The sequence below is a fragment of the Taudactylus pleione genome, unplaced genomic scaffold, assembly GCF_031769625.1.
Source record: "Taudactylus pleione unplaced genomic scaffold, aTauple2 ptg000135l, whole genome shotgun sequence".
NCBI classification, from domain to species: domain Eukaryota; kingdom Metazoa; phylum Chordata; class Amphibia; order Anura; family Myobatrachidae; genus Taudactylus; species Taudactylus pleione.
The window spans coordinates 2,796,767-2,823,638 of record NW_028284537.1 but is presented as its reverse complement, the minus strand read 5'-3'; positions in this window follow the sequence as shown (position 1 = coordinate 2,823,638).

The following is a 26,872-nucleotide window of genomic DNA, read 5'->3' as shown; positions in this document are numbered from 1 at the left end:
AAGGTGGGGGTGGATAGTTTCCGTTTCTCAACATCCAGAGGTTTATTTGCCCGGTACGCCTTGCGGTGCATTACAGATGTGGCGCCCTGCTAGTGAACACAAGGAGAGTTTACAAGGAGGGCGTGAGGCCTCGCTTTTACATTTGAACTTTCCAGCTGCAATTTTGGAGTGTTTAGTTTCATTAGGGATTTGGTTTAAAATATTGTTTTTCAGGAGATTAGTGGTGCTTTGCAAGTTTTTATTGGGCAGTTCAGACCATAAAGGTGGGGGTGGATAGTTTCCGTTTCTCAACATCCAGAGGTTTATTTGCCCGGTACACCTTGCGGTGCATTACAGATGCGGTGCCCTGCTAGTGAACACAAGGAAAGTTTACATGCCAATCTTACCCTGCATTCTACAGTTCACCTAGAGCACGAGGGTGGTTTACAAGCCACTCTGATCCTACATACTACATGTTAGTTTTCTGCGGTTTTTGGCCTAAGTTTTTATTGGGGCAGTTTCTATGCTTCAGTTTCTAGTACTCATTTTCTTCGAATCGGCGCAGCGATTGCGGGGGTATTTTCCTGCAGAGTTTAGGGCGTACAAATGGCTTCCTTTGAGACAAGTATTCAGTTGCGAATAGAACTAGTTGCGCACCTGGCGACAACCTGAAACGTTGTTTACCAACCAATCGTTGAACGACTAGCATTCAACAATTGGGGGGTGGTGAAGGGATTTTTTAATTTTTCCTCCCGGAAGCCTTGATCCGGCCCAATTTGGTTCACGGGTAGGTTTTTTAGTTTTTCCCCTTCACTCGGGTTACTTGTTTCCCCTCTTATGCATCCCTGCTATTTAGTTGCTTTGTGTTTTTTAAAGTTGTGTCGGGATGGTTTGGGTTTGGTGCGATACTCATGGTACGGGTCTTTGTGGCCCACTGGGATTGCAGCAGTTGACAATTTGGGTTGTGAATGATGTGCGCGGTTTTGGTGTTGAGTTTCCTGCTTGGGTTTCTTGTGTCCTCAGTGACTAAATAGGATGTGTCTGACTAGGAGGTGTTGCCTGTCAGGAGCAACAAGGTGCGTCAGCAGAAAGGTGCGAGGTGATCGTTCGTAGTGAGAGATTTTGTGGGCTTCAAGCCAAATGGGAGGATGTATGATCTGTATGGTGTATAGTTTGACTTGGAGAGTGGTGTATAAGCACGGTGCGTTAGACAGGACGAAGAAGAAGGTGAATGTGTCAGAAGACTGTCACTAGGAGTCACTGGGTGGCTTGGTTGTGAGTCATAGCTTTTAGTTGGAGATTTAACTCGGTATTTTTCAATCCTGATTGAGGGCATCTTGATGACTTGGATTCAGTTTCCTTATTTAGGAATTCTTGTTTTGGGCTAGGTCGTGTTGGGTGGCGGGCCAGTTTCCTTTGGAGTCTGGCTTTGGCGGGAGTACGCTGCAGCTCAGTGGCTTTATGTGGCGTAAGATACGTTGTGGGGGCACTTGCCCTCGATGAACCTGGCGAATTTGTCCTGCTCCGCACGGGGGGACCCGGGCGCTTTTTGGTACGGAAGCACCTCGGATTGGCCCAGGAGGGAAGTGGGACCCTCGCAGCGTTAGTGCGTCTAGAGGGGGGACGTGTCAGTCGTTCCCCGAGTATTTGAGCAAAGAAAAAGCTAGAACTGAGTCTGCAGCATCTCTTTGCCACCCTGGTTAGGTTAATTCATTATAAATAAAAGCTGTGACCTTTTTTAGCCAAGCTCTTGTTGTCTGTGTCGTTATTTATTAGTTTAAGTTAAGTAAGCTATACAAGGTTGTTAAGGGTTAGAAGCAATAAACCAATGTATTTCTTATAGTATACGAAGGCGGAATAAGCGTGAGTATAACTAAGAATACTATGTTTTTTGCTGTATGGCTGTTGATGACAGCCTTGTTGCTGGGCAGATTATAAGGCTGTCTGGTCAGCTGGTTGGGTGAGCCAATGATATGGCTTGAAGGAGTGGTCAGATGATCAGTATATATTGGGCTGTGTGAGCATGGACAGCCTCTTGGTTCCTGGATCTTTGAAACCCACCATCCCACCCGTTACTGTTTATGTTGTGTCACACTAACTTTTTCTTCCCAATTCAGGGGAGGCGCAGCATGGCGGGAGTACGCTGCAGCTCAGTGGCTTTATGTGGCGTAAGATACGTTGTGGGGGCACTTGCCCTCGATGAACCTCGCAAATTTGTCCTGCTCCGCACGGGGGGACCCGGGCGCTTTTTGGTACGGAAGCGCCTCGGATTGGCCCAGGAGGGAAGTGGGACCCTCGCAGCGTTAGTGCGTCTAGAGGGGGGACGTGTCAGTCGTTCCCCGAGTATTTGAGCAAAGAAGAAGCTAGAACTGAGTCTGCAGCGTCTCTTTGCCACCCTGGTTAGGTTAATTCATTATAAATAAAAGCTGTGACCTTTTTTAGCCAAGCTCTTGTTGTCTGTGTCGTTATTTATTAGTTTAAGTTAAGTAAGCTATACAAGGTTGTTAAGGGTTAGAAGCAATAAACCAATGTATTTCTTAATGCAAAGCCGCTGGAGAGTCAGTGAGGGATCCGCTCGGATCCCTTTTCGCATACCCGGAACTCCTTCCCATGGGAAGGAGCGGGGATCCGAGAACAAGCGCCATCTGAAGATGGCGCTTGTCCTCGCAGGAAAACTCTGAAAACTTTCAGTTTTCTGAGTTTGCTGAATATCAGGAGCTCCAAACTGACCCCTGATGGTTAACAGGCCGCTTTACATAGGATGAATAGGGCGCTTAGTCACTATTATAAATATTTAAAAATTGTCACTTAGAAACTTTTCTCATTAAGATTTAGGGGCATATTTATTAGTATGCAGCCATAAGTACAATTTCTTATACCACTTATCAACGTGATTCATCAATAAATATTGCTGGGGCAGCTAAGCCTCCCTATTGATCAGGGCTGCAAAATGTGGGGTGCAACTAGTGCCGCCCACCCAGGGAACAAGACCAAGGGGGGGGGCAGTAGCGTACGCAGGGGGAGGGGGTCTGGGCATCCAGAAACCCCCCCGATAGACTGGAGAGCAGGCACCGTGTTCTTAAGCCCTGCTCACCTCGTGGCAAAATTCCGCAATCCGCAGATCAATCGGGAGGAGGCGGAGCCAATATGATTCCATGCCATTAGAATTGCGTCATTTCGCTCCGCCCTCTCCCAATTGACCCGCGAATTGCGGCATTTCGGCGCGAGGTGGCCGGGGTTTAAGAACATGGTGCAAGGTAAGTGTGTGTGTAGAGCAGTAATTGTGAAACTACCTTTGCTGGGTCAGTCTCAGGCTTTATAAGAATGTGACACGGTCACAGATGGACTGGGGCTAAAAATAGAACCCAGGGACAAGGGCATGACCACACTTCACGGAGGCATTGCCATGAGCTACCCTAAGCATGCTGGTCAAGGAAAGTGCCGGGAAGCGAAGCCACTCGGACGACTGGACCGGCCCATCAGGCCATTGGCCTTTCTGGCATTTGCTAGCTGGTTCTCAAGCCGCAGTGCAACCAACAACCCCAAAGTGGGCTTTCAGAAATACAAAAAGCTGAAAAATAAAAAAAATGTTTTAGAAATTTTAAGTAAAAAAAATAAAATAAATAATAATAATAAAAAAAAAAAAGCTTAATTCAAATAATAAATAATAATAAAAAAATTCAATGGTTTTCTTCTGTTGCCACTATTACAGCGACGAGGACGCTGGTTAACTTGGCTTCCTTTTTTGACGGTCATAGGGCTTCCACCCCTTTGATAAATGTCCCCTTTTATGACTCGTTTGTTGTGTGCAGATTGTTTCACAGTTTAATCATCCTTAAAAAGTGTGATTATTGGATAGTCTGATTTACATATCGTTTCATTTGTTTGCGCAGAGAAAAAAAAACTGGTGAGAATTCGAGAAGATTCATCAAAGTGAAGCCTTGAGCTTCGTACAGCCATTTTCTAGCTACGCACCATATGGCGGGGAAATATATACCAGGAAAGACAAATACATTGTAACAACACCTGAAAAGCTTGGCATCCCGGATTGTAGCTCTTTAAATGCAAGTGTGGAAGATGAAATATTGTTTTTATGTGCATTATCTTTGCCTCGGATATGAGTTGTCTGCACATATATATGAGCTGTTATGAGATGTCTGGGAGAGATGTGCAATGGAATTTATGAAAAGGACGGGATAATAGGACCACGGTGGCATCTGCATGTATCTGTACGCTGCACAGCTTTTCAATTTCATTTATTTATTGCTTGCTTCATGCAAATACAGGGTAAGATCACAGATAACAGACATACAGTAACTGATGGAACGGAGGAACGTGCACCAAGCTACAGAGGGCCTGATTCACTATGGATCGCTATTCTGCTTATACACACGCAACGCAGTTGCTAATGTTTGCATTCGCATTGCGATCGCAGCATGACATAAGGACACCCAACTTCCCCTTACTCACATCCGTATACTTGGCCAACATAGCAAAACAATTGGTAACATTGGACCCATACGCGCAGCTAAGGCAGGTCAGACCTCACTCAGGAATTGCTTACTTCAGCACACGCTATGAGGTCTCCAGCTGCGTATGTCATCACAGTGGCTAATTTATGCACGCCCCTGCAACGCCGATCCCAACGCACTGGCACACCTGCGTTACCCTGACCACACCCCTGTCACCACCCACTTCCTATCAGTCACTCTGCCATGGGTCTGCATATCCTCTGAGATCGCAGTCCGGGTGGCAGTGGCTAGGTCACACACTGCGATACATACACAGAACGCAACAATCGGCCATTTGCGTGTGTACAAGAAACTGCGTTCCTTGCTGAATCAGACCCTGTGTTCCTTGAACGGTGTTGTGTCTTTTTGAATGGATAAAAATGCTCATATATTTAGCTGGCTTATGAAAGTCTTCTCCCCTGTATTATAATCATACCTGTCTACTCTCCTGGGACTGCTGGGAGCTTCCTGAAAATTGGGTGCCGCTCGTGCCCCTCCTGCAAGAGTAGGCAAGTTCCCCGGAATGGCCCAGAAGGGGCTGCCAGAATTTTGTTAAGCATGACTATAATAAGAGGCATATAAAATGTAGGTTAATACTATAGGATCATGGTCTTTGTAGCCTCACCCCCATCCTACTTTATCGGAACTGGCTCTCCTCCCCCAGTAGATCAGACACTAAATCAGCAGGCGGGCAATGGACATGGCATCTTTTGCTCCTGGGACTAGGAGTATGGCACTTGAATGTGACATCATAGCCAGGCACCACACTCCCAAACCACAACTAAGATTAGGGATGGCCATCGGTATGGTTACCATTGATGGCAAAATAGAAAGAGGCCACCGATGATAACCAACTATGCAATGGATGACCATCGATGGCTTCACCAACCAATGGTCATCACTGTTCTATGACTGACTGGCCTGTGGGCCAATCAGAACCGGGGACGTAGCTTCGCGAGTGTCAGGGGGTGGAGCTATGCTCAGTGTCCTGGCACCTTGTAAAAAAAAAAAAAACTATGTCATGTTCTTCCATCGATGGAGGGAAACCATCTGGTTCTCCCCCATCGATGGGAGATACATGCGACATCGGCCATAAACCATCGATGATTACGAATCATCAATGGTCGATGGCCATCCCTAACTGATATGGAGGAGCAGCAGACAACAGCTTAACATGTAAGCTTCACCTGCATGTGATTGATTCTGTGTTCTACAGTACCCCAGGCAACCACCTTGGTTGGCCTAAAGGACACATTTTACTAGTGTTTGTACAGCAGAAGGTGTAGCCATGATGACATGATCGCATCGACACGCCCTCTGCACCTCCCACCTTGCTATCCCCCCACCTTTCTGGAATCTTCCAGGGCATTATTCCAAAAAGTCAGCAAGTATGGTGATAACTTATATCCTTGGATGCAACGGATCACGGAAGCCTGCAGGAGGCATTTACTGTATTTACACAGGATGCCACCTACGGTATTAGCAAATGATTCATTTATCACACAGCAGCTGTGTCCAACTCCAAAGACATAACTGCTGTGCGTACTGCATATAACTCTAAATCAGGCCCACATGCAACATATTAAAGGCTGTTATATGGTGTCACATGATTGATTTTTGCAACTTCAGAATATAAAAGTGTCTGGAGTATTTTGGGGTACATTAAATTGTCTCTATAGTGATTTTTAAGTGTATACATTCAAATTTGTAAAAAGCTGGAAAAAACAATTATAACTCATCTGGAAGTTCAGAAACCCCTTTCCTGTCAATACATCATATAACATACATGTTACACATCATTTAACTAATTTCTGTACTTTTGGGAGAAAATAACATGAAAAATGACATGCCTTTATCCTTTGTTGGTTATATTTTTACTATTTAACCTCTTAAATCATTATTATTCATTGAGAGCGGTGTACAAGGAGTACTACTGTGTCTGATCATTTTTACATTAAAGTAAGGATTTTCCCTATTTTAAAACCAAGGGGTCTATGTACTAATCTTTGGAGAAAGATAAAGTGGACGGAGATAAAGTACCAACCAATCAGCTGTTAACTGTAATTTTGTTAAACAAAGGGGCCTATGTACTAACAGGAGAAAAAAGGGGAAAAACGCTAATGGCAGAGAACATCCCTGTACTTACCACTTCTCAGTATATATACTAAAGCAGGGGTGGCCAACCAGTCAGATGCAAAGAGCCAACAAATATCTGTAGTCAAGTTAAAGAGCCGATAGCATGCACGCACCGTAGGCCACTCCCAATTTTTGTGCACACGCCTTTGGTATGGAATTCGAATGAGCATGACCTTGTGTCACACCCCTGTATTTAGTCATTCTGGGGGCGAGCCCGGCACATTGAAAATACACAATTTATATAAACTTCCCAATATATTTTTTTCACTGTTGAAGTGAAAGAAAAAGCCAGAGCATAAACATAAAATACACAGGAACAAGCCAGAGCCACATAAAATACATAAAAAAAACCACATCCACATAAAATACATTGAGAAAGCCAGTTCCACATAAAATACATTGAGAAAGCCAGTTCCACATAAAATACACTTTGAAATCCAGAACCACATAAAATACATTGAGAAAGCCAGTTCCACATAATACACACTTCAGCTCCTCCATCTATCACTTCATTGCCATTCCAGCCCACATTGCAGCCCTCCCAAGCCACTGCAGCGGCCCCACATGTGTCACTCCACCCTCCCCGAGAGTTATCGCAACAGCCCCACTCTGCCCCCATAAGCATGAAAGCAGGCATCATCCCCCCAGCTCTCAGGCTGCCCCCACCCCACTGGCTCTCAGGCAGTAGTGCCCATTATACTATACTGTGCCCCCTGTAGTTGTGCCCCATATGCAGTAACCCCCTGTAGTTGTGCCCATTAAGCAATGCCGCCTGTAGCTGTGCCCATTATGCATTGCCCCCAGTATTTGTGCTCATTAAGCAATGCCCTCCAGCAGTTGTGCCCCTTCTGCAATGCTCCATGTAGTCATGCCCCCTAAGGTAGTGCCCCCAGTACTAGCTCCCCCTCACCCCAATGCTCCATGTAGTCATGCCCCCTAAGGTAGTGCCCCCAGTACTAGCTCCCCTCTCCACCCTCACCCCAATGAAGAAACGTACCTGTCTTCATGCTGGCACTGCTCCATGCTTCCGCTTCTTCCGCTGCCTCCTGGATCTAACTGGGAACGCGCCATCACTGGGAACGCTGGCCTCTGAAGCAATCAGAGGCTTCATTGGTCTGATCGCTACAGAGACCAGCGTTCTCAGTACCAGTGGGGGTCTGCCAAGCCGCATCGGAAACACAAAAGAGCCGAATGTGGCTCGAGAGCCGCGGGTTGGCCACCCCTGTACTAAAGGGATTTTCTCTGCCTTCAGCCTTCCAGCGCTAAGTGCTGGCTACAACATCGCACTGCACCTGGGTCACTTAGCTAAGTATCCCAGGTGTTACAACCCCGGTAGCCAGCTCCTGCTTCGTAGCGTTATGCAGGGGAAGCAGGAGCGGCTTTTACACCGCGCTAAAGTGCCTCTTAGTAAATAGACTCCCACAGCCTGTAAAGTGACAGTTAGGAGCTGATTGGTTGGTACTTTATCTCCATCCACTTCATCTCTGTCCAAGGCCAAGTACATAGACCCCCCCAAGTCTGCAGCTGCGCAGACCCTCATTGAGACTCGCATTAACTTAGGGCCGGATTCAAAGTTGTTCACAAACCCGATGCTTTATGCACAACTCAGATGGTAGTCGATCGGCTCATACGCAGGATCTGTACTGTTCATTTGCCAATTGGTGTCTGCAGCGACTTTTGCAGTGTCCCCTAAGCTGCAGCATGATTGACATGCTGCAGCCACTTTGGGGGCGGGGAAGGGTCAGTGACGACCAGCGGCCCAGAAAATGGGGGCGTGTCGGCTCCATTTTCTGGGCGTGCCGAGGCCAGTGCATGCATTTTCCAGCGCAGGCTCATTGGCCCCGGCTGCGTGAGATACCCACCCATACTGAGTAACATGAGGTTCACTCAGATGGTCGATGTTCACGCAAGTGATCTGATGGCTGTCTTCGGACGCAGCAGCGGATCACAGAAGCCTGCAGGAGGGGTCTATTTACACAAGACTCCTCCTACAGCAATAGCATAATTTCGCAGTAGCGGTTGCTACTACAGAACGTACAACTCTAAATCAGTTCCCTTAATGCAGATTTCTAACTAAATATCAAAAATTCACCGCTGCAGGTTTCTAATGTGCATCTACTTGAATTCGGACCTTAAAGTCCAGTGTGATAACCATTGGCATCATTGCCATCCAGCAAATGAAAAAAGCCAACAGAGGCTCTGCTACGGTCTACTGGGCAATTGGTGCCACTGCTTCAAGAGCACAGAGGTTGTGGAGTCCAGGGGTGGGGCCCTCACAATTCAAGTAGTAAGGAGTAAAGGGTGTATAGGACTATCCTTAGTAAATAAGTGTAATAAGGTGACATTACCCTTTAATACAGGCTTTCATTGACCATAGGGACATAGCTAAACTGTGCACCTTGGGCCTGATTCAGAGCTGAACGCTCTGACCAGAGCGCTCGCTCTGAATCAGGGCCCTCCTACCTTTTTTTGGGGCGTCGTAATGGACGCTCACATAGCTGTGGGTTACCACCCACAGCTATAGCGAGCGTCCATGATGATGGTCGCGATGGTCTTGACCATCGCGACCATTGGGCTTGCGACGGAGACCCTGCGGTAGGGTCTCGCTGCCGCAAGCCCTGGAGTGATTTTTGCTCTATCAGAGCCAAAATCACTCCCACTGACATCACTAGTGATGTCAGTGGGGCCGGCTTGAGATGGTAGGCGTTCCCATGGGAACGCGTCCGTCTGTCAGACATGCCCCTGGCACGCCCACCAAAGGGGGCGTCCTGCCAATCAACATCGACAGCACGCCCACTTTGGTGCGAGACCCGGAGCGATGGAGAGCCCGTCGCTCGCCGGGTATCGTGCATGTGCACGACGGAGCTCCCTCCGTCGTGCGCATGCGCAGTGGGGGAACATCGACCCGCTTGCGAGCATACTGCCGCTCACGAGCGGGTCTGAATGACCCCCCTAGCTCAAACAATTGGAGTGCATGGGGCGTGTGCAGGTCAAATATATTGCAAAACCAGGTCAGCCACGCAGTGAGAACATTTCTATATATTGTGCGGAGAGACATAGGTGTATATTAACAATGAAGCCCAGTAGCACAAAAGAGACAACTCGTTATTGCATTGTGCCAGTACATCATAAACAGCCTCCATTGTGTCTCATTTCTGAGAAGCACTTTCCTGGTAGACAGAAGTGTGTTAAACATGTTCTTTGAAGAGGTTTCCTGGGATTTATCTGTGAGAAGCAGCATCAAATATCTAATTGTACAGCAATGCTAACAATATCATTCTCCCACCAGTGTTTTGTCTAACAAAAAAGAAAAACACTCAGGTATTTACCATGTAACAAACTTTTCACTTTAATTCTGTCATCATGCGTGGGAGGGAATTATGAGATCACCCATTATATTATGCTCAATTCCTGAAACAGCAAAAGGCAAATGCACCCATCTCTCCCTAAACTGGTGAACAGATGCCATGCGCATGGCATCTGTTCACCTTCTGAACACCCGCTGCTCTACTATGCTATGTAGAGCAGTGGTATGTGCTCTCCCCAACTTCCCCCCCACCGAGGGACACTGCGGCCCGCGGGTGGGACAACGGTACAGCCCCAGAAAAAACCTGACTGTCCTGCTGAATGTGGGACAGTTGGGAGGTATGAGTACATACAGTCTATAAAATAATAGGTAGAAGCTGATTGGTTGCTATGAGCAACTTCTTCACTGGTCCACTTCGCCACAATTTTCACTGCTTGATACATAAACCCTGTGTTTGAAAGTGACAGTTAGGAACTGATTGGTTGGTACTTTATCTCCATCCACTTTATCTTTCTCCAAACCTTAGTACATAGACCCCAAAGACTTGATTTTAGGGATAGACAAATTGATTATTTAAGTAGAGTCTCAGGTGTTGATGTGTCAAACCTCCGAGATATAACAGAGAAGTTCCCCATAGCAACCAATCAGCTTCTAGCTATCATTTATCTAGCACAGTCTATAAAATAACATTTAGAAGCTGACTGGTTGCTATAGGAAACTTCTTTGGACTCAGCTACCGTACAATAATAGGCTAATTCTGCAGGAGGCGCACAGCATCTGTGGATGGGGCCCCCCGGAGGTGCCATTGCGGTGTGGTCATGCCCATACACTGAGACCATGCCCCCTATTTGTACCAGCAGTTTTCAATGGCTGTCCAATGCATTGGGGCTGTAATAACTAGAATAGAAGAGCTAACAATAAAACAGGTGGCGACTGTGAATTATAATCCCCAACAGTTTGCACAGTGGTCATCACACTATCACCTACAGCAGGTCAGAAGCAATGAAGCAGTAATTAGGATTATACCAGGGTCAAACCAAGAAATCCAACATCCGCTTACTAATCTATGATACAGCGGATTGCCACTAGATCTCAGAGAAAAACCTATTAGTCTCTCTTAGTAAAATGCCATGTGAGGGAGATAAGCTGTGACATTTCATTTTCTAGGAGTGCGACAGGACAAAACGGGGAGAAATGACTTTAGCGCTGTGCTTCCATGTTTTCTTTTTGCAACATAAATAATCTCCGTAGTAATTCTCACAGAAGTTTCTGGACTTACTTTAACTTTAAACGTACAGATATTAGATATTTTCCATTCATGGTTGTGTTCTAAAATCCGTTTGCCAGCCTGAGAAGATTTCCTCCTTTGTCAAATGCCAAGCTAACCTTTCGCACATCTTCTTACAAGCTTGTCAGGTGCTAAAAACTGTTCTGTGGTGTGTGACATAACAAGTGTTCCTCACCTGCAGGGCGACCTCGGGAGAATGCATAATATCTTATAAGGCAAGGCGAAGGAGCTAGGCGGCAAATACACATCACATCGGAAACGCATAAGAATCATCTGCTGTCATCTACAAGACTATTGCAAAAGTGCCAATTAGGGGCGTGATTCAGAGACCTGATGGACCACACATCTCCGATGTTTTCTACTCTGGGTATGCGCAGGATCTTTTCTGCGCATGTACAGAACGGGACCTGCGATACCGTACGGAGTTTCCCCAAGCATCTGTATGATTGACAGGCAGAAGTGTTTGGCGGGCAGTGCGGGAGTGGGGATGGCCTGCATTAGTGGAAATGGGGGCGTGTTGCTTCCATTTTCTGGAAGCGCTAGGGCCAAGGTCTGCGTCCACAAACGCAGACTTTTTGGCCTCGCAAGCCTCCAGGACCTGGTTAGGCTGCGGTAAACTACAGCTTCTGCATCCTGGCCAAAGGGACAACAATCGCGACCGGTGGTTGCGATTGTTCCGATGGTGATCCCAGGCCAGAACCTCAGTGCTGGGATCACACAAATGCAGCACGAAGGTGTCGGTTTCCTAAAGGCACCTCCTGCTGCATTTGCATTTGAGATGAACATAATGCAATTCTGTCAATCTCTGAAGCAGGCCCTAAGTTACTGACATAACATTAACGATCATCTTGGTCACCGAATATGGTATTATCATTATGTATAAAAATGATGAGGTATAAAAAGTACAGGACATCACAATATACATAATGTGCCAAAAATATACTTTTAGAATACCTAATTAAGGCTTGTGGGGGTCCCTACCAATACAATTGGTAAAACAATATACTGCTGACAGTTGCGTATTAAGAGAGAAGGTAGCTCGTGTGCAGACTCCATCCTGGCCATACGGCTTTCTATTGGTAGTGATTTTAAATAAATCATCTTTTATGGTTTTTTTAGGGTTGTAAATGCTACATTAGTTTAAAATAGGGGTGAGCGGGTTCGGATTTCTGAAATCCGAACCCCCCCGAGCCCCCCCGATCCGAGTCCGATCCGAATCAGGCTCGACTTTTCCCGCCTGACTCGGATCTGAAATCGAGGCAAAACGTCATCATCCCGCCTTCCGAGTCTCGCGGGTTTTGGATCCTATATAAGGTACCCACGTCGGCGCCATTTTCTCACTCGGCTGTGGACAGTGAAGAGGGAGGGTGGGAGTTAGGGCTGTGTAGTGTAGTGTAGTGTAGTGCTGCTGTTGTCCACTACTTCAAAGTCCATAGGGGCTGGCTGTGTTGTGCTGTGCTGCTGTTGTTAATAGGGGCTGTGTCCACTACTTCAAAGTCCATAGGGGCTGGCTGGACTGTGTTGTGCAGTCAGTTCTCCATAGGGGCTGTGTCCACTCCAAAGTCCTGTGCAGTGTCCCAGTCCTAAAGAGGTGCTGTAGTGTTGTCCAGGGGGTGCTCTGTCCATCAGGGGTGCTCCCCCCAAGTGCTAAAAAAATAATATATTTTCTGTGTTTGTGAATTGTGTGCGCAGTAGCCGCACGTGCATCAACAAAGTAGTGCCAAGCGTGCGCCTGTGTCATAAGTAAAGGGCCGGCTGGCTTGACCGTTAAAGGGTGCTGTAACCCCCGAAAGTACACTCCAGTCCAAACCAAAAAAAAATTATTTTCTGTGTTTGTGAATTGTGTGCGCAGTAGCCGCACGTGCATCAACAAAGTAGTGCCAAGCGTGCGCCTGTGTCATAAGTAAAGGGCCGGCTGGCTTGACCGTTAAGGGTGCTGTAACCCCCGAAAGTACACTCCAGTCCAAACCAAAAAAAAAATTATTTTCTGTGTTTGTGAATTGTGTGCGCAGTAGCCGCACGTGCATCAACAAAGTAGTGCCAAGCGTGCGCCTGTGTCATAAGTAAAGGGCCGGCTGGCTTGACCGTTAAAGGGTGCTGTAACCCCCAAAGTACACTCTAGTCCAAACCAATAAAATAATTATTTTCTGTGTTTGTGAATTGTGTGCGCAGTAGCCGCATGTGCATCAACAAAGTAGTGCCAAGCGTGCGCCTGTGTCATAAGTAAAGGGCCAGCTGGCTTGACCGTTAAAGGGTGCTGTAACCCCCAAAGTACACTCCAGTCCAAACCAAAAAAAAATTTTTTTTCTGTGTTTGTGAATTGTGTGCGCAGTAGCCGCACGTGCATCAACAAAGTAGTGCCAAGCGTGCGCCTGTGTCATAAGTAAAGGGCCGGCTGGCTTGACCGTTAAAGGGTGCTGTAACCCCCAAAGTACACTCCAGTCCAAACCGAAAAAAAATTATTTTCTGTGTTTGTGAATTGTGTGCGCAGTAGCCGCACGTGCATCAACAAAGTAGTGCCAAGTGTGCGCCTGTGTCATAAGTAAAGGGCCGGCTGGCTTGACCGTTAAAGGGTGCTGTAACCCCCGAAAGTACACTCCAGTCCAAACCAAAAAAAAAATTATTTTCTGTGTTTGTGAATTGTGTGCGCAGTAGCCGCACGTGCATCAACAAAGTAGTGCCAAGCGTGCGCCTGTGTCATAAGTAAAGGGCCGGCTGGCTTGACCGTTAAAGGGTTCTGTAACCCCCAAAGTACACTCCAAACCAAAAAAATATATATTTTCTGTGTTTGTGACTTGTGTGCACTGTGGCTGCACGTGCATCAACAAAGGAGCAGCGCCAAGTGTGCGCCTGTGTCCCATAAGTAAAGAGCCGGCTGGCTCATTTCTTAAAGGGTGGTGTAACCCACAAAGTGCACTACTCTCCAGCAAAAATAAAAAAAAAAATTTCTGTGTTTGTGTGCGCTTTAGCCGCACGTATATATATCAATATAACATAAATGGAGGACCAAACTTTCTCTGATAAAAATAAAATAGGGAAAGATCAAGAACCACTTCCTACTAGTGCTGTTGCTGCTGCTGGGAGTTGTTCATCATCCCAGAGAGGAAGTAGGAACATCACTACTTTTACTAAACATTTGACCCTCCAACAGTCCCTAGCGATGAGGATGAAGTACGACAGCAGTCATCCTGAAGCAAAACGTATAACTGAGGCCTTGACTGCTATGTTGGTGTTAGACGTGCGTCCGGTATCCGACATTAGTGCAGTGGGATTTAGACAATTGATGGAGGTAGTGTGTCCTCGGTTCCAAATCCCGTCTAGATTCCACCTGCATCCTCAAAGCAGCAGTGACAAGCGTGCGTCTGTCTGTTAAAGGGTGGTGACACCCTCAAAGTGTGCTACACAAACAATTAAAATATTGTTGTTTTTTTTTCTGTCTTTGTGAAATGTGTGGGCTGTAGCCGCACCTGCATCCTTAAAGCAGCAGCGACAAGCGTGCGTCTGTCTGTTAAAGGGTGGTGACACCCTCAAAGTGTGCTACACAAACAATAAAAATATTCTTCTTTTTTTTTCGGTCTTTGTGAAATGTGTGGGCTGTAGCCGCACCTGCATCCTTAAAGCAGCAGCGACAAGCGTGCGTCTGTCTGTTAAAGGGTGGTGACACCCTCAAAGTGTGCTACACAAACAATAAAAATATTCTTCTTCTTTTATCTGTCTATGTGAATTGTGTGGGCTGTAGCCGCACCTGCATCCTTAAAGCAGCAGCGACAAGCGTGCGTCTGTCTGTTAAAGGGTGGTGACACCCTCAAAGTGTTCTACACAAACAATTAAAATATTGTTCTTTTTTTTCGGTCTTTGTGAAATGTGTGGGCTGTAGCCGCACCTGCATCCTTAAAGCAGCAGCGACAAGCGTGCGTCTGTCTGTTAAAGGGTGGTGTAACTCTCAAAGTGCTCCAAAAAATAAAAAACTATTTTTTTAATGTGTTTGTGACTTGTGTGCGATGTAGCCGCACTTGCATCCTCAAAGCAGCAGCGACAAGCGTGCGTCTGTCTGTTAAAGGGTGGTGACACCCTCAAAGTGTGCTACACAAACAATAAAAATATTCTTCTTTTTTCTGTCTTTGTGAATTGTGTGGGCTGTAGCCGCACCTGCATCCTTAAAGCAGCAGCGACAAGCGTGCGTCTGTCTGTTAAAGGGTGGTGACACCCTCAAAGTGTGCTACACAAACAATTAAAATATTGTTCTTTTTTTTTCGGTCTTTGTGAAATGTGTGGGCTGTAGCCGCACCTGCATCCTTAAAGCAGCAGCGACAAGCGTGCGTCTGTCTGTTAAAGGGTGGTGACACCCTCAAAGTGTGCTACACAAAGAATTAAAAATATTCTTCTTCTTTTTTCTGTCTTTGTGAATTGTGTGGGCTGTAGCCGCACTTGCATCCTCAAAGCAGCAGCGACAAGCGTGCGTCTGTCTGTTAGAGGGTGGTGTAACCCTCAAAGTGTGCTCCACAAACAATAAAAATATTCTTTTTTTTTTTCTGTCTTTGTGAATTGTGTGGGCTGTAGCCGCACTTGAATCCTCAAAGCAGCAGCGACAAGCATGCGTCTGTCTGTTAAAGGATTACATCGGTGACAGCATCCAAGTAAGCATGTCAGACAGTCCGTACCTGTACTGGCAGGAAAAAGAAGCAATTTGGAGGTCCCTGTACAAACTGGCTCTATTTTACCTGAGTTGCCCCCCCTCCAGTGTGTACTCCGAAAGAGTGTTTAGTGCAGCCGGGAACCTTGTTAGCGAAAGGCGTAGGAGGTTGCTTCCACAAAATGTGGAGAAGATGATGTTCATAAAATGAATGATCAACTCTTCCAGGGAGACCAGCCTCCAGAACGTACAGAGGGACCTGTGGTTCCAGCAGGGACGAATTAATACTCTGTGAGGATGAGGATGTACATAACACTGAAGAGGGTGAGGAATCTGTGGATGAGGAGGATGAGGACGACTTCTTGCCTCCGTAGAGCCAGTTTGTGCAGGGACAGATTAATTGCCAGCTTGTTTTGTGGGGGCCCAAACGAACCAATCATTTCAGCCACAGTTGTGTGGCAGACCCTGGCGCTGAAATGATTGGTTTGTTAAAGTGTGCATGTCCTGTTTATACAACATAAGGGTGGGTGGGAGGGCCCAAGGACAATTCCATCTTGCACCTCTTTTTTTTCTTTGCATTATGTACAGTTCGGGGCCTAGTTTTTCAATGCCATCCTGTCTGCCACTGCAGTTTCACGCCTAGATGGGTCACGTGTTTGTGCCGCCCACTCGTGTCGCTTAGCATAGTCATCCAGCTACCTCGGTGCAACCTTTTGGACATAAAAACACTATTGTGAGGTGTGAGGTATTCAGAATAGACTGGAAATGAGTGGAAATTAAGGTTATTGAGGTTAATAATAGCATAGGAGCAGAAAAACCTACAAATTCTGTGATTTTAGCTGTTTTTATGCTTTTTTTCAAAAAAATACAGATCCAAAACACAAAACCCAGAACCCAAAACACGGAAGGGTGGTTTTGGCAAAACCAATCCAGATCCAAAACACGAAGAAAGATCCAGATCCAAAACCAAAACACAAAACACGAAAAGTGGCCGGTGCACACCCCTAGTTTAAAACAAAGTACGATAAAAAAATATATACCCAACGCTATAATTATATGAATGTAATTTCAATATTAATTACTGTCAGGGCCGGATTAACGGGGGGGCGACAGGGTCGACCATCCCTGGGCTCCCACACGTTAAGGGCCCCCACACCCATCGGGGTTAAAGTGGACCGGAGGAGACGGAGCCAGTTCCGCCTCCTCCAGCCAACCTAACCCTGGCGCTGCAGGGAGGCTCCATTTAGCGCCCGCTGTAACCAGCAGGCGCCCGGCTTCCTCCCCGCAGCGGCAACCTGAGTCGGAGGCTCACATGAGCTCCAGCTTCCGGCTCACGCAGTGCACTATGGCAGAAACGTCATGACGTCTCTGCCAAAGTGCAGAGTAGCAGCCGAGCGGACTGCATCGGATGCGGGGCTTAGCTTAAGGTAAGTATGAGCATTATTTTTTTTATTTTTTTTAGTGCAAGTGGCCTACTGGGGGCATTACTGGGTGGGCATTACTACTGGGGGCATTACTGGGGGGGAATTACTACTGGGGGCATTATTGGGGGGGCATTATTACTGGGGGGGAATTACTACTGGGGGCATTACTCGGGGGGGAGGCATTACTCGGAGGGGGAGGCATTACTGCTGGGGGCATTACTATTGGGGGCTCTACTAGAGAGAGAGCGTTAGTATTGGGGGCACTAATAGAGGGGCATTACTACTGGGGGCATTTCTACAGAGGGCTCTACTAAAGGGGGAATGACTACTGGGGGCACAACTACATGGTTATTACTACTGGGGGATTTATACAGGGGGCATTACTACTAGAGCATTACTATTGGGCACACACCCAATTACTGCTGGGGGGACATTACTATTTGGGGCACAACTACAGGGGTATTACTACTGGGGACATTTGTACAGAGGGCATTACTACAGGGGGCACTACTAATGGGAGTATTGCATAGGGGGCACTACTACTGGGTGCACTGCATACGGGGCACTACCACTGTTGGCACTGACACTACTGGGGGCTCTGCATAAGGTCCCCATTGCGCATACCCCCAGTTTGTCACATTTAATAGGGGCCTCCACATGTTTGTTGCCCAGGGGCCCCCACAGACCTTAATCTGGTTCTGATTACTGTACTCCAAGAAATGTCCACTATTTCTCTCATGTATGCACCTCTACTGCTGTAATATGTGTCTTTTTATTTAGCTTAGGGACATTGTAGGGTTTAAAGTAAACATAATTGTGCATTTTGTTTTGTATTATTTATTTTGCTTTTACTACTAATACCCCAACATATGTCTGAAAAGACTTTATAGTAAACTACAAATATATTTTAATTTTGTTGGCTCCTGTTACAATACAAACAAACAAAAAATAAAAATAAAAAAAAATATATATATATATATACACACACACACACACACACACCCCTAATGGTCAGGCACGAATATACAATGTTGCCCCCGTGCCCTCCGTGGGGATTGGATACGTAGCACGAATGAACAGCGGCACTGAGGGACTTTTATGAACAACAAGCTATTTATTCCAACGTTTCAGAGCTGGTGCACCCTTTTTGTCAAGGAGTAAAAGAATACAATCTTACCTTTAAATTACATCACCCGCTAGTGCTCTCTCACGCCCCGAGGGACACTCGCAAATGGAAAAGCATAAAACCCCTTCAGTAGCCGTACCTCGAAGTGACGTGAGGGCGGAAGTGGAGATTTCTGCCCACACTTTCCACAAAAATAAGAAAGTTGGCCCCTTGCGGGCTTGCTTTGCTCACCACGCTGCAGGCACGGTGGCTCGCTTCGCTTGCCACAAGAATATATTTCCCCTCTGTGCCCACTTGGATGGTAGGGAATGACATTGGACACTGGCAGATGACGTCATCGTACATCTACAGAAGGGGATCTATCTCTACCCACTCGCAAATGCACGCTGCAGAGGGCGTCCCCCTGTGATGACGTACAGGCGACCGTAATACTCCTGTATCCATGGCAACAGAATGCCGTCTGGCCACCCGCTGCATCAAAGGCTGTGAATCAATTCATGTATAAGGGTCATTACCATCACCAACTGTAAAAATGGCTACAAGCAGAATATCAGCAGACTAATGCTTACAATATATTGCTAAGGAAGTTGCAGGACGGCAAGTTGCCACACTGCATTTAAAGACCCCGAGAAATATACCCCAGAAGACCCTATTCTGATCTACTAGTAGGTTCCTCACTGTAATAAGGCAACAGATGGTTCCCTATGGGTCTATGTTATCAAGACTTGGACTGCTGGATATAAATAATGAGGTTTGCATTGTCATAATGCTTTCCAGCATATTGTGTCATTATAGTCCTTTAGGGAAGATCATGTTCAATTTTAGGATCCACTTGGCCGGCTCTATCTTCCCCGCTTATTGATGGCGGGATATAGTCGATAATCTTATGTTGGAAAGTCGCCAAACTGTGACCTCTCTCCGCATAGTGTCTGGCTACTGGCTGGTCCGTTGTTTTGCCTGCTTGTGCTAACCGTATGGCCGAACAATGTAAAACCATCCTTTCACGCATTATTATTGTGGTTTAGCCCACATAATACAAACCACAGGGGCATGATGATATAAATGATAAAAGACGATGTACACGTTACTACTCGATCAATCTTATACACTTTTCCACTGTGTGGATCCTTGAAATCTGCACCTGTGGTCATTTTACGACAGGTTGAACATTTTAGACGTTTATAGCAACCTGGGGGTTTATGTAGAAAGGTGGTACCCTGTCCATGTACTTTCTCAAAAGCTGTGATATCCGTATGTACAATCATGTCTTTAATGTCCCTGCCCCTCAAGAAACACGTCATCTGTCTTTGGGCCTGATTCAGAGCTGGACGCTATTTGCGCTCGCTCGTTCAGAAAAAGGGGCCGGATATTTGAATAGAGCGCTCGCTCTTTGCGGTCTGTTGACGCCTCTATGTCTGAACGAGCGAACGAAACATGCGCTCGCTATTTTTTAAAAAACGCCCCCTGGCCGCTCGCATCCTACGTCATCTCCGCTATTTATTAGATTAATCGAGTACATTGGAAGGCGTATGAACTGCTCGCACTGCTTGTGGTAGGATTTTCCTACAGCAATCATGCGAGCAGTTCAGGCTAAAAGACAACCAAGTGACGTGGTCGATGACGCTGCTTTGTTAATTATGCACACCCTTAAAACGCCCGTTTTGACCGTTTGGCACGCCTGCGTTCGGATCTCCACTCCCCGTTTTCAAGCACCTTCCCCTGTTACCACCCACGAACGCCTCATTCTGTCACTCAAATTAGCAGGCATTAGCTATTTTGTGAGCACACAATTTCCGACCGCAATGACTGGTTCGCGCATGCGTATTACAATCCATACGCATGCGCAGTTGTGCAAACATCGCTCGGAGCGAACGAGCGGCCGCTTACGAGCGGCTCTGAATCAGGCCCTTTGTCCCTTAAAACACGGCAATTCGCTATCCGATGCACCAATAGGCCATAAGGCTTTGCTGGCATGCTGTGTAACGGGGCTTGAGGTTGAATACTGGTTTTTCCAGGTCACAACTGAGTCAACCTCAAGCCCTGTTATACAGCATGCCAGCAAAGCCTTTTGGCTTATATCGTTGCATCGGATAGCGAATTACCAGGCAACCAGCTCCCTGCTCCTAGACTCCTCTTCTGGGACAACGTAACATCACATGGGAACGGGGACCGGACTGGGCTGGCACAGGACACAGAAGTGACCTGGTACAGCAGTGGGTGGGCATAAATGGGTAAGGATATGGAAGTAACACTGCAGAAATGTTGAGTCTCAAATGAACATTCCATTCAAATACATTCTAATGTAAATTTGTACTTTCTCAAAGTTATGTATTGTTCATGGTTAAATATGATTAAGGGCAATGTATAGTCATCCATTTGGTGCAGATGCAACTTTGCCCAGAAGGGTACATGTGTACAGCTTTCTTATTGGATCAAACATCCCTGCAAAATAGTGGTCATCTATGCAGCTTTTCCTCACTGTCAGTGCTCTTGTCACTTTTCATTGTGCTGTCAAAAATAGTTTTCTCTATAATCACTAAATTGTTGATAGTGTCGCCTATTGCTGAGGTTGCCTAGGGTTGACTAATTGAATGCACCAAGCAACTGATATCATCAAGTGAGACCTGACTGCTGTGCAACATCCTGTATGTTGGAAAGCTAAGAACTAGAGCAATGATGCTTTTGCTCCTGTGAGTCCTGCATCATGAATTTTTGGGGGAGTACGGTGGGTGTACCGGAGTTTAGGAATATTCACAAATGGGGTTATTCTTGAATGTTGAGAGAGAGAGAAATTTGCGTAAGATAAAGTGGCAACCAATCAGCTCCTAAATGTCATTTTTCACTGCTTGTAACTTGTTAGGAGCTGAATGGTTGGTACTTTATCTCAGTCCTCTTGATCTCTATCCAAACTTTCATGGATACTCCCTTAAGAAAGAGATAAAGGTCAGAACCAATGGTGCCAGTAGATCATTTTATAGAGGTACTGTGTTACAGCATTGCTAGTCACTTTTGATTGTCTATTTTTGGATTCACCTCTGAAGCATATGCTACTGGTGAGCACATCATGCAGTCAGGGCCGTAGCTAGGGTAGTGTGGCCGGTGCCATCACACAGGGCACCACAGGTCAGGGGGCGCTGTTTGGGCCTGTCAAGTTTCTGTTTATTATCATTCTTGCTTGTAGCTTCCTATTATTTCATCCCCAGCATCTCCAGGCCTCTCCTATCTCTTCCCTGGCCCTTCTCCATGAAGCCATGGCCCTTTTTTGGGTGTATTATGTCCCTTTGAAAAATGAGGGGAGTGCCAATGCTCTTTCTGGCACAGGGAACCAAAAATTCTAGCTACGGCTCTGATGCAGTGCACACACCTGAGCATATGGGTATAAACACACTATTTTTACTTACCATATGCAAACGCACAGATGGGATGGGGAGGGGGTCTGGTTGCCTGGAAACACCCCTCCAAGGCCCACCAATGACCACAATATAAAAAGTACATACAGGTTGAGTCTCCGATATCCAAAATGCTTGGGACCAGGGGCATTTTGGATAACGGAATATTCCGTATTTTGGAATATTTGCATATCATAATGAAATATCTTGGGAATGGGACCCAAATATACACACAGAATGCATTTATGTGTTATACTGTATACACCTTATACACACAGCCTGCAGGTCATTTTATACAATATTTTCAATAATTTTGTGGCTCAAACAAAGTTTGTGTACATACTGTACATGAAATTAATTTATGTTTCATATACTCATAGCCTGAAGGTTATTTTATACAATATTTGCAATAATTTTGTGCCTTAGACATAGTTTGTGTACATTGAACCATCAAAAATCAAAGGTTTCATTATCTCAGTCAAGCCAAAAATATTCCGTATTTCGGAATATTTGGATATGGGAGACTCAACCTGTAATACAATGTTACTAGTACTGCATGCTCCCCTCAGTATCACAAATGAAATAATCACAACCACCTGTGGATCTTTTAACTTGTGTCAGCCAGTACTGAATACACCTGGGCACCAATTAGGATATATGGGAAACATGTACTGTTAGGGGTGCACTGCTATAGACCATCTATAGGGTTAACTATTAATACTGTATAATAATACACTATCCAGTACATAAGGAGACCGATATGTACATATATGTCCTGGGCAGTGCTCGGTTCTTCTGCTGCTCCCCCAGACTCCTGTTTTGCTCCCATGCTCTGGAATGGTGCCCACATGTGAAATAAAAACATTCAGCTCAGGCAGGTTGGCCCTAATGCACAATTTATCAAACTCGGTCCTCAGGACACCAAACAGTGCATGTTTTCCAGGTCTCCTCACAGAATCACAATTGTAATAATTAGCTCCACCTGCAGATCTTTTAAAATGTAATGCATATTGGTAGCTGCTCAATCATCTTAGTAATACCACTCAGGTGCATGAAAGAGAGGGGTTAAGGCCCCCATACATCAGCAATTGATTGCAGCAATCGTGCAATTTGCAATCGATTGTGTATAACAATCTTTCTCTTTTTCAATCGATTGCAGATTTCCCACAATCGATTGAAAAAGGGAAAGATTTTTATACACAATTGATTGCAAATTGCATGATTGCTGCAATCAATTGCTGATGTATGGGGTCTTAATACTCCTTTTACACCGGAGCTAAAACCCGGGTTTTTGAAGGGTTAACCCGGGCAGCTCCCTGGTGTAAAAGGGCAGAGAGTTGGATCGCCGAGTTGAGTGACCCGGCAATCCAACCCAGGTAACTAGCAGGGTTTAACACGGACGTAGCCTGTGAAACCCTGCTGCGAGAACAGCGCACTCCGGGTCACGATGACCTGGCGTGCGCTGCTAGCCGGCCGATTGGTCCGGCTTCAGTGGTGCTTGGAGAGGACGTCATCTCCAAGCGACCACTTTCACTCCGCAAAAGCCGGGTCTATGCAGACCCGACTGCGGTGTGAGCGGCGCTGACTCGGGAATATCCCGAGTCGGCGCCGGCAAAATCCCGGGTCTGATCCGGATAGGAACTTTGTTCCAACTCCGGGTCAGACCCGGAATTTATGTGGAAAAGGGGTATAAGTCTATACAAGAACCAAAAAAGGTATCCCCCAGCACTCAGTATGACATGAAAAACTACATGGTGGTAGATAAATTAGAGATCTAATGGAGCGTACACACGGTCAGATTTGTCAGACTTGTCAGATTTGTCAGATGAACGATTGAACGATTAAACGATTTGAACGATTTGAACGATTTTACCAAAGTTTTGAACGATTTGAACGATTGAACGATTTTTGACTGCATTAAAATGAATGGAATCGTCCAAGTCTGACTGCAAACACATCAGATGTCAGATATCGTTATCTGACAAACGGGAACGCGCATCGTTGATCGTCCATCGTTCAGGCATGTCAGGTATGAACGATTGAACGATTTTTAAATCGTTATCGTTCATATCTGAAGGAAAAATCTGATCGTGTGTATGCACCATTAGTTGCATATATTTGCTAAGATATGTGTAAGCCTCCAGGCTGCGTCACGGCGTCTCTGATACTGGAGGTTTCTACTTCTAGGTTAAAGCCTGGGGCACGGAACCCCAAAAAGTCAAAGGCCAGCCACCCCAGGGCAGCACAACAGTGAAAAACTAAACTAAAAGTGTTAGTAAGTGTTAATAATATTATTAATAAATCTATGTGTTACAGCAGCCTGGACTTGGTTCTACTTGCACCCCCAAAATTGATCAGAGCTGGGACTCGATTTGACTCGGAACCCCTAAGTTTGGAAGTGTTCGTATTTCAGAAAAACCAAACTGCACATCTCTAGATTGCGCACGTCTCTAAGCAGGGTCGTAACTAGGGTAGTGCGACCTGTGCCATGGCACAGGGCACCGCAGGGTAGAGGGCGCTGTTTGGGCCTGTAAATTTTCTGTTTCTAATCATTCTCACTTGTAGCTTCCTCGTCTATTATCCCCAGGATCTCCTGGCCTCCCCTATCTCTTCCGTGGCCCTTCCCCATGAGGCCATGGCCCTTTTTCGGGTGTGCGTGACTTATGTCCTAATTTAAAAAATGTGGGGGGCGCCAATGCTCTTTCTGGCACAGGGCACCAAAGAGTCTAGTTACGGCTCTAGTGCAACATGGTTTTGCCGAGGTGTAAAGTTACTATTTATTTTATTTGCTCCCAATTCTGAATCAGCCCCACAGTCCTTATCCAAACCTGTCCTGTTCCTGGAAGTCACTCTCCAATCTTATCAATGTTTTGACACTACAGTTAAGCCTGGTACACTGTATCAGATAAACACTCTGATCTTTGCAGCGATTAACACCCACAGCCTTACGACCACCTAAGGTGATGGACCATCAGGGCTTACGACGAGACCCTAGGGTAGGGTCTCCCTTGTCGTAAGCCCCGGAGAGCTTTCGGCTCTGTCTGAGCCGGAAGCTCTCCACTGACATCACTAGTGATGTCAGTGGGGCCGCCCCCAAATGGTAGGCGTTCCCATGGGAACGCCCCCATTTGGGTTGCCACCCCTCCGGCCCGCCTTCCAAACGGGGCGAGCTGTCAATCAACATCGACAGCTCGCCCCCTTTGGATCGAGACCCGCTACGACCGGCGCTGTCGGTCGTAGCGGGTCTCACGCATGGGTCTCACCAACTCAATGATTTTCAGCAAGGGAATATGGAAAAATCATTTGTAGTTTAAAAAAATCGTTCATTACATTTAGTAAATGAACGATTTTCGTGAATTTTTCCCTTGAATCGTTCATTTACTAAATCGTGTATGCAGCTTCAAACATTAAACTGTTCATCAGATGCGACCTCCCGAACCAACCGTTTGCAGGATCGTTTGAAGCCATTTATCGGCTAACGCTCTTGCATACACATTTATACAATTATCGGGCTCATCAGCTGATATCGAGTGATCGGCCCGATAATCGTATAGGTGTGTACCTAGTGTGGTGAGAGGCGTTGTCTCTCACCTGAATTGCCCACATTCCTGTGGGATCAGCTCACTCCTGGGTAGGCTGGAGTGAAACCTGTGCGTCCTGCATTAGCAGTGGAGGTGTGAATTCCAGGTTTTCACATTTAAGCAGACCCAGCTGGAATAATCACTCAACCACAGGAAGGGTTTAAAACACACACATACCGGATGCTCCTTGCTCCTCATGCCGGACAAGCTGGCCAGGCGATAGGCTGGGGGGCTGATGGTTAGCATTAGGATGCCAGGACCTGGAAGGTGAACGGATATTGTAACTGCTGACTGTTAAGCACAAGAAGTGCTGGGACATTGACTTTGATGTTTGTTTGCTTATTTTCTAATATGTGCCTTTATGTATCAACGCCTAACCTCACGTATGCTGAGGTGCAGTGTCTGCTACCATTAAAAGACACTCTTTTACCAAGTACCTGCCAGTCTGGAGTCCTCATTTCTATATACCGATGACTATAATTTATGTGTTTGTTTGTACCATTCTGTAACTTTTTACTAAATGCATAGTTTTTTTTTATTGCTTCCTTCTGTGTTTCTCAGTCATGTTTATATCATCAGGCAGAGTTGTTCATTTGTATTGCCCCTAAAAACTAAGCAAAAGCGGTCTTTGTATAAAATTGTTTCTAATGCTAAACAAACATCAAAGTAATTATATATACCTGAGGGTAATGAAAATAAACAATCTGCCTGTTAATATAGAAACATGGCTGAAGAGTACAGAAGTTATTAAAATCAACCAATCAAAACCTCAACAAACACTTATTTATACCTTTTGTTTTACTTTCCAAGATCAGAACCTGTGGATCATCTGCTAGAATGAGAATGTAAGTTCCACAACTGAAAGATTTTATGCTGGTTATGGATATCCATAGTACTTAGGACCTGATTCAAACCCGGTCGCTAAGAGGCGTTCGCTTGTAGCTGGCCGATTTTCGCATTCTGGGCATGCGTATGCATTCCGTGTGCGCGAACCAGTGCGAGAGATCGGGAAGCGTTCTCTCGCTGCGCATAGACAACCCAGCAGAGTGAGTGACAGGAGACACCATTTGTGGGTGGTGACAGGGGCAGGACATTGTAAACGGGGGAGTCGAGGTGCAAACGCAGGCGTGCCTGAGCAACTTAACGCCATTTCAGAGGCGTGCATAATTAAGAGGAAGCATCATAGTACACGTCACCTGGCTGGTTTTTACACTACAGTGCTCGCAGTGCTTGCGGTAGTGTATGGTCTGCCTCAAGCGCTGCGTTCGCTTCCGATGGTACCCGATGTACCGATGATTGCGGGATGCAGTCAGGAAGCAGGCGGTCGAAATGCCGACCACTTGCTTCCCAAATGTCTAATCATGACAGGGGTCTAATGACAGGCGTCGGGATCCCGACACCTGTCATTTTACCTACGCCGGGAGCCCGACGCCCGGCATACTGATTGAAGGAAAGCCGGGCGCCGGGAGTGGAAAGCCGCGGGGGGGAGGGTTAGGTT